The sequence below is a fragment of the Pelophylax lessonae genome (genome assembly GCF_965119305.1).
Source record: "Pelophylax lessonae genome assembly, chromosome: 1".
In the NCBI taxonomy this organism is placed as follows: Eukaryota; Metazoa; Chordata; class Amphibia; order Anura; family Ranidae; genus Pelophylax; species Pelophylax lessonae.
This window is the reverse complement of record NC_138768.1, coordinates 87,184,174-87,197,275: the sequence shown is the minus strand read 5'-3', so window position 1 is coordinate 87,197,275 and position 13,102 is coordinate 87,184,174. Positions and strand designations below refer to the sequence as shown.

Here is a 13,102-nt window from a genome sequence, read left to right as displayed (position 1 = left end):
CAGGTATACCCTGATTGCCCGAACCACATTCAAGGAATGCAACGCATGTTCCTGATGATGATTGGGCTGAGGACACAAGGAAGGTAGTACAATATCTTCATTCAGATGAAAATCTGAAACCACCTTAGGAAGAAAGGATGGCTTAGGATGGAGTAATACCTTATCCCTATGAATCACCAAATATGGGGACTGGCATGATAATGCAGCCAGTTCTGACACCCTGCGAGCAGAAGTGATAGCCACCAAGAAGGCTACCTTCTGGGATAAAGTAAGCAAGGGAATCTCCCTGATGTTTTCAAAAGGAGGTTTCTGTAGAACCGACAAAACCAAATTAAGATCCCAGGGCGGTAAGGGCGAGCGGACTGGTGGAGCCAGGTGCCGCACTCCCTGGATGAAATTTCGCACCAAGGACTTGGTAGCTAAAGGTTTCTGAAAGAAGATTGCTAATGCTGAAACTTGACCCTTGATGGTGCTCAAGGCTAGTTTCTGCTAAACCCCTTTTTGCAAAAAGGCCAATATACGAGTCACCGAATAGGTACGTGGAGGAAATCCTAAAGATTCGCACCACGCGATATAAGTCTTCCATGTGTGATAATAGACCTTGCTGGAAGTCGCTTTCCTAGCTTTAATAAGGGTAGGAATGACTGAAGCTGACAACCCTCTGTCCTTCAGTACTTGGGTCTCAATGGCCAGGCCATTAAAACCAGCGACTGTAAAGCACGATGGTAGATTGGTCCTAGAGACCGCAGACACTCCCTGAGACAAAGTTCCCCCGGAACGTCTGCGACTAGTATGTCCAAGTCGGCCAGTCCGGCTTGACGAGGCCATCCTAGAATTTCTAGGACCACTGGCGCTGACTGGATCTGAACCAGGCGTCCCTAGAGCTATCTGGCCCCGACCATCCGAGAAAGTCTGGTCATCTTCTGTTCCCACACATTTATCAGACACCTGATCCTTATCAGGAACGATGATCCTTCCTGGTTGAACCTTAGGGACCGGAGTCACCCGGCTAGAGGCTTCTTGGTCTGTCTGGTCAACCAGATCCGATTCCTGTGGAGAACAGAGACTAATCTTAGGAAAAGGTAAAGAAAAAGATCTATTCAGGGAACGGTGACTACCGCTCCCTGTGGTACTTAAATGTTGGAAGGGAAGAATCGCACTGGTAGTAGTAGTCGATGCTCGATCTAATGTCCTGAACACCGGTGACAACGTCCCCCCACCCTCAACCCGGGTGGGGGCGCCCCTTCAGGCTGTGTGATCCTTTGTTTCGGGTTTGGCTGAGTCGGTCCTCTGTTTGTCCGACCAGCCTTTCTTGAATCCTCCTGGAGGAGTCTTGCCTTTCCCGCCTGTTCCAGCCGGGCGTGCGAACCCCTTATGGGCAGTAAAGAAAGGTCCTCGCTTGTTGCGAGGTCCCTTAGCTTTAACAGCCTGTGGCAAGAAAGTGCTCTTGCCCCCAGTGGCATCCTTAATGATTTCATCTAGGGTGGCCCCAAACAGGCGATTCCCCTGAAAGGGGAGATTCGTCAAGGTCTTTTTGGAACCTAGGTCAGCTGACCAGCATTTTAACCACAGCACACGTCTGAGGATTACCGCTGACATAGATGCCTGCCCTAATAGGGGGGTAGCATCCAGGGCTGCGTCACAGACAAACTGTAGCCCTAGTATAATCTGTTCCATCAAATCAGATGTTCCCTGGGGGATATCTTTTCCCCTTAGGTCTTGGCGTACTAATCTCGCCCATTCCGTAAGTGTCTGGGAAACTAGACCAATAACAATTACTGGTCTAAATGCGGACCCTATCAGAGAGAAGATAGTGCGGGACTCCGCTTCCATCTTTCGATCCACCGGATCCTTAAAGGACGAAGTGTCCTCCACTGGGATAACCGTGGCTTTATTCAGCCTGGAAATAGGTGGATCCACCACTGGTGGTACCGTCCATTTCTTAATGAAGGACTCCTCAAATGGATAGCGTCTAGCAATACGCTTGGAAATCGTAAAGGTACGCTTAGAATGCTCCCATTCTCCTTTAATTTTATTACCAAAACACTTGGGTACAGGAAAAACCTTCATCGTTTTAATGGGTTTGTTAGTACCAAAGGGAATCTCTGTTTCAGTTGCCTCTGCCGGTAAAACCTCAAGTCTTAAGGTTTCCCGCACTGCCACAACTAGTGCGTCCACCAATGCTTCTTCCTGAATTATAGCGGGAGAAGGAACGTCCTCCTCACTGTCTGAGGGAGCTTTACCTGAGGTAACAGCCCTTGCAGAGGGACCTGCAGCTGCAGTGACCATCTCTGAATCTGAGTCAGAGGTGTCAGATAATATAGGGGTAGGCGGGGGTCGCTTCCTTGACCCCCGTCCCTGACAGGCTGCCTCCACCCGAGCCACCAAAGACTCCAAAACTGCTGTAAATGCATCCATACTCTGTGCACCGGCGGGTCCCGTGGCCCCCTCGAGGGAAACAGGTGGGGGTATTTGTGTGGCAGGGTCCATGATTATTCCAGTAACTTCCCGGATAATACAATTCAACTTTAAATAAAAAAAAACTTTTTTTTTTTTTTTTTTTCAGACCCCCAGCGCCACAAAAGCCCCTTAGTGTTACCTGCTAGGGATCCCTATCGATCGAGAGAGAGAGACATAGACCCCCAGCTCAGAGTTAACTGCAACAGGTTACAGCGCTGTGTTCACAAACAGGAAGTCTTTTGGCTGGCTGCCCAGGAAGAAAGGAGGCGGCTCCGCCCCTCTGCATGCCTTCCGGCGCCTCCCCTAGCTCCACGAGGTGTTTGGATCACCTCAAACATGGCCGCCCCCATGCTGGAGACACGAGGCTATGCCAAAATGGCGGCTCGTGCGATCCAGCAAAAAAAAATGGCGGCGGCCTGTACCGAATAGCGGCGTGCTGCAGAGCACACAACACCTTCTCTGCATGGGGATTTGGCGTGGTCGGCGGTACCGGCCCTGGCGGACCGCATGGCCGTTCGGAAGGCCTGCTATTGCTGGAGATTTGACTAGGAAGGCAGTCTACATGTCCGTGGCTTCTGACTGGTAGGTACTTATTATTATCACAGTACCACTGATTACAATCTTTTTAACATGTATACAATTAGATTGTTAGCTCCCAAACCAAGCCTTCTGGCTTTTTGCACATAAAATCACACTCAAAGTAGGGGGATTTGTGCCATGTTATAGGATAGAGGGGGACTCTACCTTACCATACAGAGAGGGGCCCGCGTTCACCACAAGACCCGTCAGGGAAAAAGGGGGAACATACTACTCACCATACCGGAACCAGGCGGGCACCAACTCCTGACAGTACCCCTCTCCACCGGGGCGGGAGGGCTGTCGACCAATACGGACGCCGTGACTCATGGTCCTTGGCGTTTCAGCGAGACGTTTAACTCGCGGGGTCAGTCCCCCAGTGGGACTATGTCGCGTTTGACCCAGCGCGGAGCTATGGCCTGCACGCGCTCGTAGGCTGAACTGGGGTGACCACCGGATCTCAACATCCAGCCCGTCGCCCAGTTCAGCTTTCTTGCTTGAAGATCTCACAGGAACACTGGAGAAAAAAGCTGTCTAAAAAATCTTTTTAAGAAAAAAATCTTGCCAGGACCGAAGATCCCAGCAAGGTATCTAGGTCCTTACTCCTGACTAGACAGAAAAAAACTGATTTGCTGTGGCGGAGAGAGAGAGGATATACCCTCGGGGACTGCCCCTGGGGTGTGGCCAGAGCATTTTTATTTCCTGTCTAGTCCTGCTCCTGTGGAGGCAACATAACCCGAAGGTGCTGTATCACCGAGGACTACGTCTGTCAATGAGCGATAGAGAAATATAGTTTTGATAAACATTTGCGCAAATATCCCAGGGCGTTAAAATCAACAACACCTTCTTATCGGTATCAGCTGAAGAAGTCTCCACCCATTGGGGGACGACACGCGTACGGGGGGAAGGCGGAGCCGTCGACGTCACTCGCTGCTATCTGGAGTCTGGCGAGGTCTCTGCAAGACTCGCCGGTACCGCTGTATCACTACACGCTGATTTTATCTACAAACAAAGTAAGAGGCTGTCTTTTATGCAATATGTCATTAAAAGTTATCAGTATTACACTATAGACTTGCCCGGTTTTATGTTCCCTTAACACATGCACATGAGTGGAGCTGCCGATCTGAGCTGACCCTGGAGTACTGCTGGCTTACTGGTGTTGTGAAGTGTTAGATTGTGGCCGATCCATTGTGTCCAATTAAGGGAGGACTGATCCTTGATTGTTCGGTGTAAGAGGAGTTATACGCCTAGTACAAGTAAGGTTAAGGTGAGAGGCCAATCTATATGGTGGTGGTCGTGAGTGCACTGAGAGCACCTGCATCTTCAATTAGGAAATTTTCTGTGTCACCTTTACCTCACGGGCATTGCATGGACTGTCAATTTTTTTCCCATCATTGATGCTGCTCATTATTGTCTGTTTAAATACTAGCGCTGCTCTAATTTATTTATAGACTTTGTAAAATGTGCTGTGTTTATCTGCTAATAACGATTGTATTTTTAGCAAAAATATTGTTTTGATAAACATTTGCCCAAATATCATTGTGCCCTAAAAATCAATAGCACCTTATTTGTATTCTACTGGTCATGTGCTTTCAGAAAATATATGGTTTGGCGGTCTTTAACAAACTCTGAAAGCTGTAAGGGAAAAATAAAGAAGCAGAGGAAAAATTGCAAAAATGGCCTGGCCACCTAAAAGTGGAGCACGGGGCCTGGCAGCAAAAAGGTTAAGGGGCGATTCACACTGGTGAGATGGAAGGCATCGCATGTGATTTGCACCGCACTGCTATGCAAATCACAAGCAATGTCTTTGTGATGCGAATTCAGCCGTTCAAACTGCATGGCTAAATTTGCGTTGCATTCGAATAAAAGTTGCGCAGGACCCTTTTTTTTTGGGCCGCACCAGAATCGGAGCGCATGGGTGTTCAGACCAATTGCGATCCGATTCCTGTCCGAATTGACAGTTCTCACTGCGATATGCAAACTAATCTGTGGGTGTCAATAACTTTGTATTGACACTCCCAGCAGTTCGCATATGGCAGCGTAAACTGCCTGCGAGTCGGGTGCGATGCGGGAACGGAATCAGCAGTGTATTTGCAGGGTTCCTGCATCGCACCCATGTGAACCGGCCCTTAGGCTTGATTCACACCTATGCATGTTGCTTTTGAGAAATTTTACCGCGATTTGCATTTATGTATTTTTATATTTTTCTGGAAAATTTGTTGTTGGGCAGATTTCAAAACGCAAATGGTGGCAAAATCATGGTAACAACGTGGTAAAAATGCAATACTTGCATTTTGGATGTGGGTCCACAAGTCTATTAAATGCAAAACTAGACCCTGTCCAAAAAAAACTAGACCCTATCGAAAAAGGCAGAACCCATGTTAAAAAAAAAAAATGAAATGCTTTTCTGCAAAAAGCATGAAAAATGCATTAGTGTGAAGTGAGCCTTAAAAGGACCTGACTAACAAATTTGAACTCCAGCTAACACTTTAAAAGTAACTCCACTTTTGTTGAGGAAAAAAAAAATCATTCCCTTCTGGGTGATCTCTGTACATTACAAGGATTTTAACAAACTTTGTTGCAGATTCCTACCTTGTGTTATTCTGAAGTTATCCCTGTGTGTTTGTCTGTGTCCATGTGGTAAGTGAATCTAATGGCTTCATAAATATCAAACCAGCTGCTGCACCTGCAGGGCTCTAATGAGGAAAATTTCATCCCTTTAGACGTGATTTACTATTGGAAGTATCTCACCAAAAAATGACATTTTTGTTGCAGGGGATGCCAGAAATCTGATTTGTATCTTAGGCAGACTTCTGGGAAAAGTGAGCCAATCACACAAGCAGGAAATGATGTTTCTGGGGTGTGGTCAGTATACATTCTGTGTACAGAACAGCTCCAGGTGGCCATATTGCATTTTACAGAAAATTACAACAGCTGCAGATTGAAAAGGAAAGGTAATTTTTAATAACATTCAATTACAATATGATTTGTGTCGCAATAGTATATACCATTTATTTATATATATATTTTTTTTTTTATTCGCTATTTTTTCCCTGCGGAAATGGAGTTACCCTTTAAGCAATTACAGTACCATAGTTTTTTCTCTTTTGGGATAAAGGTTTTACATAAATAAATAAAAGCTGATCATTATAAGCACCCCCATCAGTGGTAAATGGTTTGTCTCATCCCTGTATTTTCTTTTGGAGTGTCGCTTTAACCACAGTGTATTTATGTCGGTATTTTGATGCCAAATACAAGTGTTATGGCAACCCTGGTATTTTTCCATGGTGCGGGCAGTCCGCTTTCACATAAAAGTGGTCCCAGTGGTGGATTTGCCACTGGATCACTTTTATGGGCAGCGGGAGAGGTGCACAGCCCCCCCTCCCCCTCCTGGTGGTTTTCCCCACTTACCGGAGCCATCGGTAGCGGGGAAAACGATCAGATCCATCCATGTCCCAGGTAGGAAGTTGAGTGAGGGCAAGATGGCCCCCACTTAACTCTATGGCCTTGGAGGACCAGAACAACATCATACGTCCTTTCCTCCAAAAGGCCTTAAAGGGCCCATTTTTTTTGCTTTTAATGTGAGATCTGAGGTCTTCTTGACCCCAGATCTCAAATTAAAGGGAACCTGTCCTGCTTATTTCTATTACAAGGGATGTTTACATTACTTGTAATAGGAATAAAAGTGATTAAAATTTTTTTTTTTTTTTTTTAAAAGGGACAGTGTAAAAAAATAACAAGTAAAAAGTAAAAGAAATAAGAAAAAAAAATTCAAGCGCCCTGTCCCTCTGAGCTCACGCTCAGAAGTGAACGCATACGCAAGTTACGCCCACATATTTTTAAAGCGTCTCCTATGGAGATTTTTAAGTACCAATGTTTGTCGCCATTCCACAAGCGCAATTTTTAAGCATGACATGATAGGTATCAATTAATATTCTCTTTCAAATTATCGAAAAAAAAAAGTGGGCTAACTTTACTGTTTTCTTTTTATTAAAAAAGTGTATTTTTATTTTTAAAAAAGTGTATTTTTATTTTTAAAAAAGTGAATTAAAAAAAAAAAACCTGCGTTTGCAAGACCGCTGCGCAAATATGGTGTGACAAAGCATTGCAAAGATCTCCATTTTATTCTCTATGGTCTCTGCTAAAAAAAATATCTATATATAACAATTGGGGGTTCTAAGTAATTTCCTAGCAAAAAATACTGAATTTTACTTGTAAACAACAAGTGTCAGAAATAGACCTGGTCCTCTTTTTTATCACTTGTATGTTTTTTCACATGCCTATTACTTAAAATGTTTTATTGATGAAACACCTTTATGTAAATTTTACATTTACCATACTTTTTGTATTGAATATATTTTTCAATAAAAGTTTATAATCAAAAAAAAAAAAAAAAAAAAAAAGAAATAGACCTGGTCCTTAAGTGGTTAATAATATTATTGCAAGAAAAAAAAAAAAAAAAATACAGGCCCATCTGCTAAGTATACTTCAAACATAAAGGAAGCAAACTGGCCAAAAAAGACTTAGTGATAAGATAGGTAAGTCGGAATAGCACAGGTTGTTCTTCAGTCACAGCCATACCTCGGTGTACACAGTATCCAGGGAACACAGCTATTCTATGGTCAGGCTGGTTTAGAACGTTTATCACCAATATGGTGTGTTGTAGATAAGAGGTGTCTGATTAGAAGGAACATTAGTTAATATTTAGCACCACAGCAATCTTAATGTTAACACTACAATAAAGAATGAAAATAGTAAGAGAGATCAGTGGGCGGTTTGGGGCAATGTGTTAACAATGACACTTTGGGCTTATTATTATTATTATTATACAGTATTTATATAGAGCCAACAGTTTGCGCAGCGCTTTACAGTGTGGGGGAAGACAATACAGTTACAGTACAATTCAATACAGGAGGAATCAGAGGGCCCTTATATTTTATTACACTTTATTTTTTTAAAGGGAAATATATACATGTAAATCTCACCAAAATTTACAATCTGATTGTACAACTTCCTTTAAATCTACCAATAACTATGTAGTGTAAAGTAGGGATCGACCGATATCGGGTTTTCTTTGCCGATATTTTGGCCATCGCATATCGGTATCGGCTGATATTTTGTACATTTAAAGTTTTGAAAAATAAAGACAATTTTTGACACAAATCTGGTACTGAACATGGTAATTTTTGTTTAATGCTTAATGGCTGGCTTGCTGGCACCCTGTGGTGGGTGGCTGGCTGGCTGGCACCCTGTGGTGGGTGGCTGGCACAGGGGATGTGGGTGGCTGGCTGGTACAGGGCCTGTGGGTGGCTGGCTGGCTGGCTGGTACAGGGCCTGTGGGTGGCTGTCTGGCTGGTACAGGGCCTGTGGGTGGCTGGCTGGCTGGTACAGGGCCTGTGGGTGGGTGGCTGGCTGGCTGGTACAGGGCCTGTGGGTGGGTGGCTGGCACCTGGCTGCTGTGGGTGGGTGTATGGCTGTGATACACTCCTGCGAGGCGTCCTGACTCCAGACGAGGCTGTCCAAGGCATGGGAGGCGGCCTAAGAAGGCAGAATGACGTCACAAAAATATCGGCAATATCGGTAACTTCCGGGGCCGATACCGATATATCGAGGAAAGTGAAAATCGGCCCTCGATATATCGGCCTTGCCAATCATTGGTCGATCCCTAGTGTAAAGCCTAGTACACACTATCAGTTTTTTTTTTTGTTCAACCCAGAGGGTTTAGCAAAAAAAAAAACTGAAGCGCTCGGGAGGAGTTAGCTGTACTAACTATGCAATGTTAGTACAGCGATCTCCCCACTGAGCTATTGTGTTCTGACATCAGTTGGTGCTCTCAGCCATTGACCACTGATCGGATCCCCATCAGCAGATTTTTTTTGGTTATGCCCCTTCGACAGAAGCCGGAGGTTCGGCAGACTTCTGTCATACCGGCTGCTGTACACACGTTAAACCGTCCAATATCATCAAATATTCGGCCTGTGTACATGCCTTCAGACAGGCCATACATTAATCATTTTTTTTTGCCCAACCATAAATAGGATGAGCTACCAAGTATCAATTTCTGTCCAACCAGCGGATTTAAAAAAAAATAAAAATGATCCAATTCCCGGGGATCACTTTTTTATGATGCATGATATTTGTGCGACTGTTTATCAAATGCATATTTTTTAGGAAAAAATATAAAAAAATGTCATATTAGTGCACATAAACCGAATATAATAATATATATTTTTTTTTTATAAAATACAAAACATGAGATTTCATAGAGTAAATAGATACCAAACATGCCAAGCCTTTAAATTGCACATACTTGTGATATCGTGAAAAACAATGGTACCCAAAAATCTCCACAGGCAATGGTACTAGAATTATTGCTTTTATTCTGATGTTTGCAGCTATACCTAGGCGCACATTTGTGGATGTGTGCAGGGCAATAGAGTTTACATTATAATTATTTTTTTTATATAATATTTAAAATAAATAAATAAATAAAATATAAATAAAAACTCGTGACAAAGGACCAGCCAATCTCACACCCTGCCGTCACTTACGTAACAATGCCACTCTCAGCTGCACCCTGCACAAGGATTTTCCAGCTTGCGGGACCACAATCTAGCTGCCAGCAGGCTGGGAACGATTGTCACTGGGCTAATTGAGCAATTAACCCTTTCACTGCCACCACCTCTGCGTTATCAGCCCAGAGGACGCTTGTAATTTTAGAAATACCAATTATGATTTTGGAATAATCGTCTGTAACACACACTGTCACCACAGACAGGTATGTTCATAGGATTTATGTTCTATTTAAGGTTCTTTGTTTAGCTTGCATTAAGAGCTTAGGGACAAGGTTAACACTTTTCAAAATAAAGTTTTAATAATGAAAAAGGTCAAAATTGGTGCAAATAAAATATTTACAGAAAACAGGTGGTTCAAAGAAATAGATACACAATTCAGCAATTAGAAAAATAAGGAGGAATTTAGAAGTAAGAATACTTGCATTCAATGTCCTGGGTGTTATCAGAGTTCAATCGATGAGCCAGCTGTGATCGGTTCTCAAACTTACATAGTTACATAGTAGTTGAGGTTGAATAAAGACTATAGTCCATCCAGTTCAACCCGCAAAAGGAACTTGATAGATGTTCCTTCTTGATGTTACCATGAGAACTCTGATAACGGAGTTTGAGTCAGCTTTTCTCTGGAATTAAAGCAGAGTGGCAATGGGCTGTCCGGGGGTTATGACAATATCAGGACCTCCCTCTTTGGACAGTTTTATACCACTATTCATATCTCGAAATATGTAATGGTTACATTCTTTAAACTGCTAGTTTATCATTCAGCATGTAATTTTGCATCCAGGGATACCAAACACAGAATATGTCAGATAAACTTGTCACTCAGGGAATATCTGACCGCTATCTTCTATTCTATATGTGATATGGTGGTCATGCATGGTCTTAATTCGATTAGTATGACATTTCTCATCCAAATATATACTTATTGTTAACGTGTCATGTTCCTGTCTGCATTTATGAATCGCGTGTGTATTTGTTACGTTTTAATGAACAGCTGGTTGAGTGCTATTCACTTCTGGTCATCATTAATTAATTTGTTCAAAGTTTTACGACAGGCCTGTTTTGGAAGAAACAACATCCTGCTAGAACTCAATTAGTGGGTTTAGGTCTCTGAGTGGAGATAATGGTTCTTTTGAAGTGTAAAACCTATGCATTCCATGAGTTAACCTAGGTAGGGGGGGGGGGGGTGGATAATATCACTGCGTGTATATCTGTTATGCCAGACTGTCATGGCTGCTTCTGAACAACATGGCTGCTTGCGACAGCTTTTCGTATATCCAGTGCAGGATATCATTACATTTACATTTACAATAATAAATACAATATAAAAGATACAAAACAGCAAACTTAAAAATATAAAATTCTCATAAAAAGTATTTTAACACCATTCCCGCTTGCAGTCTGTATATTAAAGTGGTTGTAAAGTCAGAAGGTTTTTTATCTTAATGCATTCCAGAATTGGATCGCATGTGTGTTCACAGTAAACCTGGTGTTCACACCTATGCAATCTGATTCCTATCTGAATTGACAGTTCACACTGTGATATGCAAACTAATCTTGGGGTGTCAATAACTTTGTATTGACACTCCCAGCAGTTTACATATGGCAGTGTGAACTGTCTACGAGTCGGGTGCGATGCAGGACGCAGGGTTCCCGTATTTCACCAGTGTGAACGGACACTATGGCTGAACTCCAGGTTTACTTTCACTTTAAATAGTCAGTTGAATGAGGTTGGCCAAACTATTTCCTTTACTAATTGATGCACCTGTCAGATCTGTAAAAACTGTGTGTAGCATCAGCTACATACCGTATACAGCGCTGTTTTTATGCAGCAGTATGGCGACTTCCCATCTTGCTCCCGGAACAAAATTAAGTCTGGCTGGGTTCTTCCCTGAGCATTTTTATGAATACAAGTCTTCCTCTAAATGGTTGAGGTAGAGAAGCAGGGGAATGATGTAATAATCTCAACCTCAGCCAATCAGAGGAAGCCGTGTATTCATTGATAAAATACAAAGTTTCCTGTGAATGACTGAGCCTTGCTTAATCCAACTCTATTTTGTTTTGGCAGCAGATGGGAAGTCCTTGTACCGTTGCCAGAACACAATGCCACATGCTACATATACACAGGGCCGTCTTTTCCACTGGGCATGCCCGGCGGTTGCCCGGGGGCTCCACTTGCCAAGGGGCCCCACATGGATGGTGGCATGTCCCTGGTGGTCTAGGGCCCCCCCGTTCCGTTTTCCGCCAGCCCGGCCCCCCCCCTGTTGTTTTCCGCCCGCCGGCGGCCGTGGCTTGAGTCTGCACTGCACAGACACTGGTTGCTAAGGCCAGCCCAATTGGCATCTAGCAACCAGTCGTTAGCAGAGCAGACCCATGATGCACAGTGCCGCAGCAGAGGACTCGGAGGAGGATCCTCCTCCTCGTCGGCTCGTCCTCCTCTCCATCGGTCTCCGTGCCTAGAAGACTGGCTCCGCCTCCGCCTCCACCCACCTCCTCCCATGTGCAGCCGTTGTAAAGGTAAGGCAGCCAGCCCAGCTGCCAGGCTGCTTGATTATTGATATTCTTTTTTTTAACTCTCTCATGGCATGATGATGATCGACGACACAAGAGACAGACAACTACCTGCCCTGGAGGATATACCTTACTATATATTGGTCCCTGTAATATGTATATAGTAAAGTATATATTGTCCAGGTAGTAGTTGTACTCTCTTGTCATATAGTGTTCCCTGTAATGTGTATATAGTCTATATACATATTACAGGGAACACTATATACTAGCAATGAATAAGCACATGGTGTGAAACGCGTTTGCTGCTATCCTGTTTGTCTTGCACATGTCGATGTTGGACTTTTTGATTTGAAGAAATAAAACTCAAGTTTCTACTTTCCTGACACTGGAAGTGCCACTTTCTTTCTACATACATATGGACTTCTTAGGTTGCGGACCTTGGTGAGCACCCAGTCTTGCAGGACTACTACAGTTTACTTGGGAATCCTACTGGCCCAGCTGTCAGCACTTTGAGCGGTGATTTGTTTCTTTGCTTCTTTGGTCACATGTGCAGCAATTGCAGATCATAATAGAAGCTAAGATGGCACCACCCTCGGCAGATAGGAGGATTTAGTTCCATTTAAAAGGTAACCATTGCATTACACCTTCACTTTAAATGCTTGTCCTTCCGGTCTTCTGGTGGCATTATACTAATAAAGACATGGGTTGATAATTGGATAATACTTTGATAATTATTTTATATTGTGCGAATTAGCTTTAAATGTAGAGCTTTAAAGGATTCAGCCGTTCATCAAATCTCCTTTATTATGGCTTACTTGCCAAATTTTATTTAAAGAATGTGCAGAAAAACTCTTAAGTTACCCTTGCAGGTTTTTTCAGCATCTTTTATAAGCAACACAAACATTTCACCAGCCTTCTGGCTTCCACTTAAAACACCACTGCTGTGGCCTACAGGCTTCAGGCCCTTATTTGTATCCTGCAGA

General features: G+C 43.5%; 1 protein-coding gene across 1 annotated transcript in view; it reads right to left on the bottom strand.

Moving 5' to 3' along the window:
* GHR (growth hormone receptor) overlaps positions 1–13,102 on the bottom strand; it is a 536,071-nt gene that overhangs the window by 309,934 nt on the left and 213,035 nt on the right. The gene's annotated exons all lie outside the window — the stretch shown is intronic.